Raw genomic sequence first — 15,001 nt, 5'->3', positions numbered from 1 at the left:
TTTCTAGACTGCGAGCAATTTCTTGTTACTTTAATGGGGTTAAAGTTTAAAGGCTTCTGGCCAATCAAATTTACAAAATTTGTAAATATTTATCCCCACTTAATGTCAGCTGTAAAAATACTGACATCTTCTTTAGTTGGCTTTTTCTTAAACATTGATTAAGGTAATCGGCAAGATTGCAAACTATGGACCTACATATAACCATTCTTTTGTTCCTCTTTATCCACCCCACACGAAGTCAGCCAGAGTAAGATTAGGCCATTGACCTCAGCAAAATATGAAAAGCTTTTGAAATTTAACTACTACGTTTTTTAAAATTATAAGTTTGCACCAAGAGTGACTGGCTGAAGGTTCTACAAAGACTTTAATATTGGAAAGGCAAAAGAAATTAACAATTTTTAGCTCATAACTCATAAGCTTTATTCAAGAGTATATTCAAGAGTATTTGTTGTTCTTAATTTATAAAATCCATCCATCCTATCTGTAGTTTATTGTATTTCCTGTGAAAATTTGAATATTTATTGTGATTATTTCAATTTCAAGTATAAAGTGTATAAATGTTATCCTTATACATAGCCAATTCGCAATATGTTCATATTTATTTGGGAATTTGATGACTGACAACATTTGCATATGGGGCAACCTCTCGATGGTAAATGTTGTCTAGTAAAAGTTTATTTTTCGATCAAAATTTTTAGCAAAATAATATTTTTAATATTTTTCTTTTTAAAACCTCTGAGGCTTGAATTTATTTGCTTTAGTTTGTGTGTAGAACCAACAAAGTCATGCAGCTCTTTCTGTCTTTGCCTATTCACAACACATTTCTCTCACTTTATATATCTACTTTTCTTTCTCTCCATCCACTTGAATTTAGAAACTTTTTGATTTTCATGATAATATCGTAAGAGGCAATAACTTTCCAATTGCAAAACGATTTAGCAAAACGACAAAAAAAAAGAGAGAGAGCGAGAGAGAGAATGAAAAATAGGCAAGAAAAAACTTGTAACTGAATCCGAAACTGAAACTGAAACTTTTCTATGCGTGTTGCCACCGATAGCCTGGCTTAAGAACCAACAACAAGAACAACAACAAGAGTTTAACCATTGGAGGCAAGAACAAAAAATATTGCTGGAAAATAAATAAACTGAAAAACTGTTGAAAAGTGCAAATGGCCAAACAAATTTTACATTCTACGTTTTTTTCGTTGTTTTTTTCCCCCACTCGATACGAGAGACTTATCGAAAAGGCAACGTAAAATCCATTTAAATGTGGCCTCGATTTTGTTTTCTTTTTCTGTTACATAAATTTAAGAACTAAAATGTCCATGGGCTTTTGCATATATTAATCAGAAGATAAGTGATATTACTTCATGTTGGTAAGAAACATATTTTCTTCATGAGATCCTAAGTGGAGTTAGAAAATATATCAACTTCTTTAGAACTTCCATCTACTAATAACGAAGCTTGACCATAGATTCGATTGTTTTAAAGTTATAGTGGTTGGTTAATTTATTTACTGGCATATATTTTATTGCACATGCCACTAAAAAAACCGAATTTGGTTTCGTTTGTTTGCTTTTTAAGTTTTTATTTTATTGCACTGCCATTTCTATAGTGAAACTTTTGCGGATGGCCATTGTTTTATTGCCTCATTGCATAGTTTGTGCCGCAATGGTCGAGGTCTCCCTTTCTCTTTTTGTCTCCCTCTGCCTGTCAGTCAGTCTGTCTGTCTGTCTGTGGGTCATAGATTATGCAGCTGATTATGGCCAAGGCAGCCATTGGAGAATAGTGGAGCAAGAGTAGGCAAAAGTTTTCCGATAGTCGGCAACGATGACTTGCCGGCAAGTTCTTACTTTTCCTTCATGTGTGTGTGGCCACAAAAACTTTTCTAGGACCATCATAAATTTACTCAGAAAAATTTCCACTTTTTGTTCTTTTTGTTTAAGTTTTTGTTGTTCTTATCGCTGATATTTCATATTGTTGTTCAGATAATTGTTGAAAATTAAATGTGGTGCAAAAACTGCCGCAGGACTCTAATTAGGGGGAAAAATTACATTTCTATTACCCTCTGCCAGAGGAATTTGTAATAGTTTTAAGCCTTGAGTTTGGTATCCTGTGATGCTAAAACCAAACGGGGATATAATGTCCAAGCCGATGGGGAATATTTCAATCAAATAATTCCAGCTATCCAAGTCTGTCTAGGTTTTTAATGGAAATGTCCGATAATCAAGCTTGACAAAGGGTAATCCATAGTCGAAGTTCCGTTAGTTTTCGACATGCTTCTTTTGTGTTTTTTTTTCCTTTTTTGGTTCCGGCGTCTTTTTTGATTGTCGTTTGTGCCAGTTTAAATTGGTTCAGCTTTCTATTTGCAGTTTCACTTTGCCTTTTTTCCATGCTTTTGATTGCCATTTGACGGCTTTGGCAATTTGGTGCAAGGACTTGTGCTTGTGTTCGCGTTTTTTCTTCTGTTTTGTTTTTTGAGCAATCAATTAAATGTTAGTTTTTGAGCTTACCAACAAATGCACAGTCTAAGTGAAATCTTGGCACATAAGCAGTGTTGTTCTTTGGGGTTCTGTCAGTTGACTGCAAATAATTGATGGTGATTGAAGTTTGTGCGATAAAGTGATCGACTTTGCAAAATTTTCAAATGCTTTAAAGTAATTGAAGATACTTTAAAGACATGAATTGAAGATACTTGAAAGAGAACATAATTTAATGGAATTGAATGTTTACATAAATTGTTCAGCTAAGTGCTTTCTTATTAAATTCTTGCAGTTCAACACTGAAAATAAACGTTAAAGGGAATTACTAAAGCTTAGTATGAACTATAGGTTTAAATTTATATTTAAGGCACTTTATATTAAGAAGTATAACTTTCATTATCCCTCACTAACTCCCTTTGGGCATTCCCTCAACAACAAAGCTGCAACAAACGAGAATACAGAAAAAAAAACTATGAAACACTTTCAACTTATTTTTAAGCCTCTTTACCTCTTCTTTGCCAGAAGACAGAAGTTTTCTGGTAAACTTCACAATGCCATTTAGTTGGTAGCTTTTGCTAACAAAGCCTCCGCCTTCTCACCTTTTGATGAAAGTCTGAAAAAGTTCTCCAGTCAGAGGCTCAGTCTATTTAGGTACATTTTTGTTGCATTGCATCTATTATGCTATTGTATGGAAATTTATCAGGCAGTCTGCCAGAATTGTAATTGTTCGGCCTAAAAATAGTTTTGCCACAAAAGTATTATATCATCATCAGCATCATCATAATAATAAGCCATAAGAGCTGGAGCAAGGACAAGCAAACCCTAGATGATGTGGCTCCTGCTGATGATGATGTTTTTGATAATGATGTCTTCTTTTCTCTCTAAGCACTCAATGTAATTGAGCAGCACTTAAAGAATATGCGCCTCATTAGTTGCTTTCGAAAGCAAACACGAACACTTACACACCCACGTCCACCACACACCAAACACACGCACACACAGACACACAGAGACAACTATGAGAGCTGTGCGGGTGGGTGGAAAAGTTTCCACTTGAATGATTTCTTTGGCGTGAAACAAAATTGGCAAACGAAAGTCTTCATCAAATGCTCGTATGTGGAAGCAACATGTTTTTGCCTCTTGTTGTATACGTACGTATATGTATATGTATAGTATCTCGTCTCACTTAGATAACCATCTATATGCCTCATACTTATACGTGAGTGAAAGTATCCATGTATGTGTGTACATATGTGTCTACGTGCCTTTCTTACCATTTCTGTTAAGTTTCCTTACGTGCTTTGCTTAATTTTGAGTTTTGTGCTCATCGCGTTTCGATTACATGACGTATACGTAATACATCCAATGTTTGTTTGTATGTTCGTAGTGCAAAACGAAAGTTTGCCTTTAGCCTGCTCCTGTTCTGCAATTTATTAGCTGCAACAAGTTGAGAGATAACTTCAACATTACTTCCATCGCTTGGTTACTCATACGCAACGTGGGTCATGTTTCCGATTTCCGATGTGCAGTGTCCAGTTTCATATTTTCGCCTATGGCTGTAGCTGATGCAAAAGTTGAAGTTTTCGATTTTGATTCATCAGATGTTCTGGCAAAAGTGTTGGCTTGCAATTTTTAATAAAATGCCAATTTAAGTAGATTCTTGTTTGTATTGTTACTGATATACGAGAGCTCAAGACAAAAGTGTAGAAATTAAATGCAGAACAGAAATCGCCAATCAGTAGGAAGAAAATGTCAAAGGCAAAGACAGTTAACTATTTAAGACAAGGAAAAAAATAAAAAGTAGTTGGGAAAAAAGTTAAAGAATGTAATAAGAGGTAATGCAGAAGGAAAATTACAGCCATTGAGGAAGAAAGAATGAATTAATGGTTGCTAGAGATGGCCGTTAATTGATAGATGAAGCTAAGATAAAGCAACAGTGGAAGAGACACAAAAGATCTTAGAAAGCAATCTTTTGAATGGATATAAAAGCCGACCTCCTGAATGCTTTTAACTTAAGTTTATATATTTTCCTCTTAGAAGCCTCAAACTTAATTTCTATTGCCGTGTCTAATAATTTCGTGCCATTTATCCAAATTATTATTAAATTAACAGTTTTGAGTAATTTTTGCACTCATTTTCAGAACGTTTTTCTTTCCGCTCTAACGCTTTCTATGCTCATTATACTTCATTTTTTTTCGTCACTTCAATTTGGAGTCATTTTTCTCTCTCTCTGGCTATCCTTGTCTCTCTCTGTCTCGCTTGCCTTCTATCTCTGAATATGCATATATCTTTCTATCTCTTTCTCAGAGCATAAAACGCGCATTAGCAAACTATTAGTCAAATCCCCAAGGTGCCATTTGCTGTGCTCCTTACCCTCCTCCTCTTGCTCCTCCTCAAAATACATAAGTAGAAGTTTAGACTGCTCCAGCAGCTGTCTGCCATTTGCAATGTAATTTGTGCTGCCTAATAAAATTCCCACCCGAAAAAAAACTCTCAACAAATATAAATAAATAAAAAACCAGAGGGCCGGGGCTAACTTCGACCGCGTCAAAGTTTATATACCCTTGCAACTTTTTTGGTAACTCTATCCTTAGCCATCAATGTGGAAGAACGTTTTATCTAAAAAGGCTTAAGCTTGAGAAAGAAAGGCCTACAATCATAGGAAATAACGAAGATATTGATCAAAGTCACTGTTTTCCACCGATCGTTCCTATGGGAGCTATATGATATAGTCACCTGATCTTGATCAAATTTGGCATAGTCGCTTATAGGCGTAGTAAACTCTCTAATATTAAGTTTCACGACAATAGCTCAGAAAATAACGAAGGTATTGAGAAAGTCACTGCTCGTGACTTGGCCGTTTGTATGGGAGCTATATTATATAGTCACCCGATCTTGATCAAATTTTGCATAGTCGCTTATAGGCGTAGTAAACTCTCTAATATTAAGTTTCACGACAATAGCTCAGAAAATAACGAAGTTATTGAGAAAGTCACTGTTCGTGACTTGGCCGTTTGTATGGGAGCTATATGATATAGTCACCTGATCTTGATCAAATTTGGCATAGTCGCTTATAGGCGTAGTAAACTCTCTAATATTAAGTTTCACGACAATAGCTCAGAAAATAACGAAGGTATTGAGAAAGTCACTGCTCGTGACTTGGCCGTTTGTATGGGAGCTATATTATATAGTCACCCGATCTTGATCAAATTTTGCATAGTCCCTTATAGGCGTAGTAAACTCTCTAATATTAAGTTTCACGACAATAGCTCAGAAAATAACGAAGTTATTGAGAAAGTCACTGTTCGTGACTTGGCCGTTTGTATGGGAGCTATATGATATAGTCACCCGATCTTGATCAAATTTGGCATAGTCGCTTATAGGCGTAGTAAACTCTCTAATATTAAGTTTCACGATAATAGCATAGAAAATAACGAAGTTATTGAGAAAAGTCACTGTTCGTGACTTTGGGGTTTGTATGGGAGCTATATGATATAGTGGTCCGATCCGGCTGAATCCGAGATATACAACGCCTGCAGTATATACAAGCCTACGTGCAAAATTTCAGCTTTGTAGCTCTTACGGTCTAGGAGGAGTTTGCGTTGATCCAGACGGACGGACGGACGGACGGACGGACGGACGGACGGACGGACGGACGGACGGACATGGCTAGTTGAACTCGTCTCGTCGTGCTGATCAAGAATATATATACTTTGTATGGTCGGAGATGCTTCGTTCTATGCGTTGCACACTTCTGACCAAAATTAATATACCCTTTTTGCAAGGGTATAAAAAAAAAAAAAATTTGGCATAAATTATATGTGTACACTGTGCAGACATCTTGAAAAGCATGAAAAATTACGTATACGCCCCGGTTGATCGTCGACCACAAAAAATGCGCGGTGACAGCGACAGCGAGTATAATTTCATTTGCCTTTAATTTTTCACTTTGCAAAGTTTGCTCCACAGCGCCTAGAATTATGCTACACATATTTTTTGTGTCGCTTTTGCTTTAGCCGGGAATTTTCTGATTTTTTATTGCACTTTTGCTGCCTGTCATAACTTTGCCATGACATTTTTTTTCGAAAACCATGTTGTTGTCGTGAATTTGCTGAATGTTTTGTTTATTTAGCCGCTTGTTCTTTCAGCTTGTTTGTTGATTTAGCCATAATAATTGTTGTTGTTTCTCTTGTTTTTATATTTGTTTTTGCGGTTTTTGTTCGCTGATTGAAATTGAGTGGATTTACAAGTGGCAACGGCCAACCAAATCAACAAACGCTGCAAATAAATACATAGTTCAAGCATTCACCACTTGACTTAAACAAAGAGCCACAAAATTGCAATACAATTTATGCAAATATATTTGAATATTTTGTGTGCTTAATATGGTCAGCATTCATTTTTATACCCTTGCAAAAAGGGTATATTAATTTTGGTCAGAAGTGTGCAACGCATAGAACGAAGCATCTCCGACCATACAAAGTATATATATTCTTGATCAGCACGACGAGACGAGTTCAACTAGCCATGTCCGTCCGTCCGTCCGTCCGTCCGTCCGTCCGTCCGTCCGTCCGTCCGTCCGTCCGTCCGTCTGGATCAACGCAAACTCCTCCTAGACCGTAAGAGCTACAAAGCTGAAATTTTGCACGTAGGCTTGTATATACTGCAGGCGTTGTATATCTCGGATTCAGCCGGATCGGACCACTATATCATATAGCTCCCATACAAACCCCAAAGTCACGAACAGTGACTTTTCTCAATAACTTCGTTATTTTCTATGCTATTATCGTGAAACTTAATATTAGAGAGTTTACTACGCCTATAAGCGACTATGCCAAATTTGATCAAGATCGGGTGACTATATCATATAGCTCCCATACAAACGGCCAAGTCACGAACAGTGACTTTCTCAATAACTTCGTTATTTTCTGAGCTATTGTCGTGAAACTTAATATTAGAGAGTTTACTACGCCTATAAGGGACTATGCAAAATTTGATCAAGATCGGGTGACTATATAATATAGCTCCCATACAAACGGCCAAGTCACGAGCAGTGACTTTCTCAATACCTTCGTTATTTTCTGAGCTATTGTCGTGAAACTTAATATTAGAGAGTTTACTACGCCTATAAGCGACTATGCCAAATTTGATCAAGATCAGGTGACTATATCATATAGCTCCCATACAAACGGCCAAGTCACGAACAGTGACTTTCTCAATAACTTCGTTATTTTCTGAGCTATTGTCGTGAAACTTAATATTAGAGAGTTTACTACGCCTATAAGCGACTATGCAAAATTTGATCAAGATCGGGTGACTATATAATATAGCTCCCATACAAACGGCCAAGTCACGAGCAGTGACTTTCTCAATACCTTCGTTATTTTCTGAGCTATTGTCGTGAAACTTAATATTAGAGAGTTTACTACGCCTATAAGCGACTATGCCAAATTTGATCAAGATCAGGTGACTATATCATATAGCTCCCATAGGAACGATCGGTGGAAAACAGTGACTTTGATCAATATCTTCGTTATTTCCTATGATTGTAGGCCTTTCTTTCTCAAGCTTAAGCCTTTTTAGATAAAACGTTCTTCCACATTGATGGCTAAGGATAGAGTTACCAAAAAAGTTGCAAGGGTATATAAACTTTGACGCGGTCGAAGTTAGCCCCGGCCCTCTGGTTGTTTTTGTGTTTTGAATTTTGACACTTTTTAATTGGAAAGACATGGTTTAGAAAAGAACTTTTATTTTGGACTAACATACTCCAAAATAAAAGGCCACAAATTTGCGGATGAATCTATACTTGTTTGTGGTGCCTAAAAATATATTATTTTAAGTACTATATTTGTACAGTTCCATTAGTTATTTCTAATATTAGACTAATACCTAGAGTGGATCAAATTTAAAACTTTCTTATCGAAAACACATTTTCTGGGTGTTTCATAGTTAGTTCATGCAGCATTTGTTTGGTTGTTAACTAATTAGCAAAGTTTTCTCTCTTCCTATTCTTCAATGCCTACAATTTTTGAAAAGGGATATCGCATAAAATGTTGACGTGTGCGATGCATTGAAAATGACAATCACCTAATCATTGTGGGTCGAATGCCTGCAATGAACTGCATAAAATAGATCCCATACGAACGTAACCATAATTAAATGCAAATTAACGTTGAGAAGAAGTGGAAGCGAAGGGGCTAATGCTTTAGGGGACGGGGCCAGTATTTACCATTTTGATGCTGCTGCTGCGTAAATTAGCTGAGGCAGCCACCAAAGCAATTGCTGGCATAGTGATAGGGCATAGACAGCCCGAATTCAGGACCAAACAGGCTGACAAAGCTACAAATACAATTGACTATGCACTGTGATGGGTTGCAGATGCGAATTTTTCGATGCACTATTATTGAATTGTAGAGAAGCTGCAAAATACTGGAGGGTTTTACAATTTCCATTAGTATTGCAACGATTATAATTTGGCTCGTGGGTTTATTTGATGAAAACGTGGCTAACATTTTGTGTAGCTGCAAATGCATAGGAAATGCCAAACAATTCCAGGCAAACAGAGCAGAATAGGAGAATTGCCAACTAGAAGAGAAAAATCCAACTGGTTCATAGATAGAAAATGAGTGGAATCCATTTCAATGCATTGAATTGTGCTAAATGTCTCTCTGTGGAGATGTGCTAATGAATTTTCAAATATAAAGAATATGAAGGAAGATGAAATCGTTCAAAATTGAAACCTTTTAAATAATAGTAATAGTATGAAGTGTGTACTATAGATTTCACATGCAACCATCTATAGTGTTAGTGTAGTAATGATCTTTGAATCTCTCTCGTGTTGGCATGATAATCAGGAGAAATAGATGATGAATCTTTCAACATGCTAATGGATAAAAAAGACAAAGAACATACTGAAATAACCATACCAAAATTGCATCTACGATAAAATCTTAGAAGAGCCCCAGAACTGCCTCATACCTTGCCACAAACAGCAGCTGTGGCCAGCCCGCATAGCTGCTCGAGTGACGCGTGACCAGAAAGATAAGCATCAAAAGGAATAGGCAAAGACACTTGCAGTTCATGACAGTTGATGCGGCCGAGTTTTCAGGAGACGTTTTGCGGATAGTACACAAGTCGTGTCTCTACCATATTTGGCACTCTTGTACACTTTGCTTGGCCTCACGATTGGTGAGTTGGGCTTGCAGGAGGCCAAAGTGCAGCCACTGCTGATACATATAGATGCCAAGGAGTATGACCACCATGATGGGCAGACTGAACATGCTGATGATGCTGGCAAAGTTCGAATCCTGTGATGTGGCAAAACGAATAGAGAATGGCAGAAAGAAAAAATGGGAGGCATGTTGCAACTGAATAGAAGTTCTGGAAGAACTCTGCCTTTCTCGATTGCTACTAATACCAATCAAAATAAGTATCAAAAGTATATACTTTTGAAGTTTTCTTTAAAAGCTTTAACTGATATTTTATAAATATTTTGATGGACTACAACCAATTGATTGTCAATTAACGGTTCAAATGATATATTGCACGATAACTGGAAAAATGCATTTCTCAGTGATAACCTTAGCTGCCATATCCTTGTATCCCAACAGTTTGCATACGCCATATTCTCTCCGGGAAATGAAAATGTATGCTTGCCAGGCACAGCCGCACTTCCATCAATCAATAAACAATCCCCATACCCATACACATAGCCTCACACACATTCACTGAGCAGGGCTTTGACCACACTATCTTTGAAGTGACTGCGGAATTGGATAACCACATGGATATAAGCATGTCCAACAGCACCGCACTGAAATGCAATCTACAAATACATACTCAAAGTATATGATAAAAAAGAAGGTCGAGAAAATTGTGAAGATAACGTCAGTAGAGTGTTAACCCCCTCACCCCCTATGTTCTTTGTATGGGACATTGAAACCCGCAAAGGACTACGCGTTTCTGTAAATTGCCATATTCAATGGGCACAAAAAAAGCCACAATCATACTGCTGAGAAATAAGCCGAATCCTGTCATTTGCTACACATGGAAATAAAATGCTTTAACAAATTGTCGTGGTTATTACCAGAATGCCCATCGGAGGGGCATAGAAACAATTGACAGCGGGCCATGGTGTTATGCCATGTACATACATGTGTAGACATCAGGCTAAGCACATAAGCAGCACGGTATTCCAAAAGTATGAAAAGTGGCATCATAACAATACCAAAATACACGCATTTGGTGTTTATCCGAACGGGTTCGCATAGAAGAAGACGCAAAGGAATCAGGAGCTGTAAGACCACAAAATATTACAATCTTTCTACTCCATGGACATTTATCTGAAGGCACACTTCAAAGTAAACAAGATTAATTGACTTATGAGCTAGGAAAATGAGAGTAATCGAGCTTGAGTGGCATCGTTGAATATATTAATCATAATGGATGGCTAAAATGCAATTGACAGCTCGATGACGCCAATTTTAGTTCAGTTATGATTCAAGCATTCCTCTAAAGAACTGTACACTATACACGATTAGAATATTGGACTCAATGAATTGTTTTAAAGTCAAGAATCTGCAAACGCACCTATCATGTGCACATTGTAAAAATAAACAGATTAGTAAACGTTTGGTCATTAAACCATTTGGTAATGAATAACTACAGTTTTGTTTAGACTCTAAGAAATTTGAGTAATCTAAAACAGTCTAGAAAAAAAAGAGATAAGAACCGGAATGTTTTGTTTTTCTGTATACTCAGTAACAACTGAAATATCCTTAACCATATATCATGATTTTGTTTACGTGCCAATGCCCAATAGCTCTCCATTTGTCAATGAGTTAACAATGTAACTGTGTATCTAGCCAGATAGTATTCAGTATTTCTAGCTTTTTGTTCTTTTTTGCCCAACTGGCACCGATTGCCGCCATCAATATCAACACTAGAACCAATTGGCCTATAAAAGCTATAGGCCTTGTCTTTGCTTTACCGCACAGCCAGTTGATAGCTGCCACAGCTGGTCGTTGACTTTGTCATTGTGATGCCACGTAGAGGGTCAATTCCAGAGGACGCCCTAGAGTCGCTCGAGGCGCGTTTGCGATGCCTGGTATCGAATGAACCGCCGTTTAATGGTCGTCGTTATATTGGGGAATGCGAGTTGATACTTGACTGGTTGTATTCGGACAAATTATCACTGGAAGAGCAATTGAAGCGTAAGGAATGGCGTGTATTACGCCTGATCATTCTAGAGAAAATGGATGAGGACTTTTACATTCAGAAGTACATTAAGCTGCGGACCCTCAGTCCGACAGAATATTCATAGAAATTCGTGTTTTGTTTATTAGAGAAATACACGTAAGTTATGATTAATTAATAAAAGCGACTAAAGTCGTCGACTTGGTATAAAACAGCAGTCGATTGGAAGGTTAATTTCATTTGCTTCTGGCTAGTAGTCATGAATCGTTCTTCGGCCATTTTTTTGCAATATGTAGAAAATTCGATTACCTCCCATAATTATAATACACCACATAATGGCAAAATGAAATTGTCACGTTCAGGCGATTTGGGTTCGATACGTATTTGGCTATGCGATGTCAGTGGTTTAACATTTAATCAACAGCAATTCAAGTTGCCCAAGAAGAGGAAGAAGAGTTGGTCCAAGATCAAGGCCAAAAAGACATTCTCATTGTTCCTTAAGAGAAGGAAGATGTAAATATAAGAAATATAAGAAGAGTAAATATAATAAAATATATATAAATTATTAAAAAGAACTAATCCTCCACAATACTGAGATAAGTTGAAGATAGTCTGGTAAATAAATATCAAGAATGTCTTGTCATTTGATGACTTGCTTATCTTAAGAACTTAAGAAAGAAATAACCTTTTACATGCCTTTCTAATAAAAATAACTTAATAAATCTTGTGTAATTTCTTCTTAAAGCAGCAAAGTGTAATGGAAATGAAAATGTTTACAAGATTCTCGTTCTAAAAATGTTTTATTGACATCTCTACTAGAATCAAAATCTATCACGTAGTATAAACATTCTTTTCTTTCTTGTATACATACATAGTACACCATCTGCTGAACATTTTAAGCTAATGAAGCGAGTTTCCATTCTCTTTTTGTTGGCAAAAAATGTTGCCCTAATGTATCCAATGGCAATTTTCATAAACATTGCATTTGGCCAGCCATTTGCCAATTAAATAAATTAAAATAATTTGCGCTGACTCAGCCAGTAAACTCAGACCGAGTCTAATGAAAACATATTGCCTTCGGGAAACAGAAATCTGAATTAAGTTTAGACTTGACGAAGTCGCAATACCCTTTAAACTTCAAATTAACAAAAGTGATCAAATTTAGTTTAGATGTTTCTCTTATTCCTTTAATAAAATAAATAAATTGAATAATAACTATAGAGTCTGTTGGAATTGAAATTTTACTTTTCATCCATTAATTACGATTATATTTTTTTAGGGTACAAACAAATTGGCTGTTTGTATGATCTTGAAGAATTATTACAATGGAGAACCAATTGCCATATACCCTTTTCGAAAGAGCATAAAACTGTAATGACGAGGAGAACAGAGATAGGCTATAACTTCATTAGGCTCGTTGAAGCGAGAAGCTATGCGAATGTATACAGACAGGACTTATGCCCATATATCAGACAACTCAAGTACTTAAAATGAGAAATATCTTTAAAATACCAAATGCTTCTACGTACATATTCTTCTTCATCAGCGTCTCCATTTCCGCCGTCCTCTCTCCGTATTCTGTCATCCTCCCAAAGGAAATAATCAATAAAAAGAAGCGTTAAACACAAACATAAATAAAAGGGATATGGGAATATGCTTACATACAAGTCGAAAGGAATTTATTAGCCATCAGTGCAGGGAAAGAACGACGACCAGGGAGTCAGAGTCAAAGAAAGAAAGAAAAAAAATGATAAAAAATAAATAAGAGTCTGTTAAGTTCGGTCAAGCGTGGGAAGCGTAAACAGTTCAAGGACTTTTACCCACAAAAAATAACCAAAAATATCGAAAAGGGGGCAACAACGAAAGAAGCGAAACCATCATGATTTATTTACTTTCGAATGTCTTGGCTTGAGGTTTCTGTTGGAGGCCCACATTTTATTGGCTACGTGCAACTGCGCAAACAAATTTACATGACATTGAACTGAAAGGTGCTTACCTTGCCCCCGCCTCCTTAACTCTTACTCACTCTTACTCAATCTTGCTCCCAACATGTCCAACCGACTCACTGACTGACTGACTGACTGACTGACTACCCCTAACATTATTGAAAGATTGATGAAAGTTCTATGGCTCTTGGAGCTCTCTAACTATCGTATAAGTCCACCCGCAAAAAGAAAAATTCCTGTCAAGATAAATGACTTGGGCTTCCATTCTTTTGGTTAATACCCTACAGAATATGTAGGGGATACAATTTCTGGAATTATCATACATCTGTTTCAAACAAGAAACTAAAAAAATATATATTCATAAAAGTGAAGCTTCTGCTTTGTGCTGAGATTTGCTTAAACGAAAAGGACTTCATTTGTTGGTTTTTATATACACTGTATTGATTTATTGATATACTTGAAATTGCTGATTTCTAGGACATAAGCAGGTCGATCATTGTTGTTTGTTGCTTTGAAACCATTTTTATACAATTTTCTGCGTTTCAAAAATTATTGCGGTCAGTGTTGAGGGAGGGAGTGCTTATAATGAATAATGAAAGATTTGCTGCCTTTTTTTCTGGCGTTTTATTGTGGACCAAACAATAAAATGCTTAGCCCATTGAGTAAATTTGTTCGATGGTATGGTCATTTGGGTGGTGTTGGCCCATTTGAGGTCACGGCTCCTCAGCCCATGGAATCATGTGAGAAAATCGTTGAGCAGCCTTCACACTTTGATTTTGCTTGGTGTTGTTTGCCTTGGGGCTGGGTCAGTTAGGGTCCGTCCTACACACACATATACACACATACACTTATATGCCTTTTATGTATGTATTAATGGCTTTTATAACGCTTCCTGTATGTGTTTCATATATCTTCTTTAGCCTAGAGAGACTAGGCGTCCTTGCGGTAGGTGAATATGGGCGTTGCTATGACCAATTTGACTGTCAGCAACTTCTCCTTTTGATAGCGAAAATGCTTTTGCTTTTGCTTTGGTTTGGTTTTCGGTTTACGTTTAGGTTGGCTAAGTTGGATCCTGCGGCACTTTTGATTGAACGCCCCTCATAATTGCTGGAGCTGCTACGACCATATCTTTGATATGTGGCTAGGATTTGGTTTAACTGTTTGCCCCCTCCCCTTCTTTCTTGATAAATGCCTTTCATTGATTGCTGGGGCTATTTGGATTGTGTGTTCTGTTGTTTTGTTGTGGCTCAAATGAGAGATGGCAATCCTTTCGGAATGACATATGGTTAGATATTGGTTTTCAAACAGGCAGCTCTGGAGCAGTCAAAAGCGACTAAAACTTTGAATCGCATAAGTTGGGCAATACAAATATAAATGT

The 15,001-nt window shown here is 36.9% G+C and overlaps 1 protein-coding gene across 1 annotated transcript in view; it reads left to right on the top strand.

The window, feature by feature from the left end:
- dpr2 (defective proboscis extension response 2) overlaps positions 1 to 15,001 on the top strand; it is a 62,498-nt gene that overhangs the window by 15,615 nt on the left and 31,882 nt on the right. The gene's annotated exons all lie outside the window — the stretch shown is intronic.

Source organism: Drosophila tropicalis, unplaced genomic scaffold (genome assembly GCF_018151085.1).
Source record: "Drosophila tropicalis isolate 14030-0801.00 unplaced genomic scaffold, ASM1815108v1 contig_845, whole genome shotgun sequence".
NCBI classification, from domain to species: Eukaryota; Metazoa; Arthropoda; class Insecta; order Diptera; family Drosophilidae; genus Drosophila; species Drosophila tropicalis.
Note: the sequence above shows the minus strand (reverse complement) of the source record. Positions and strands in the feature narration are given on the sequence as shown.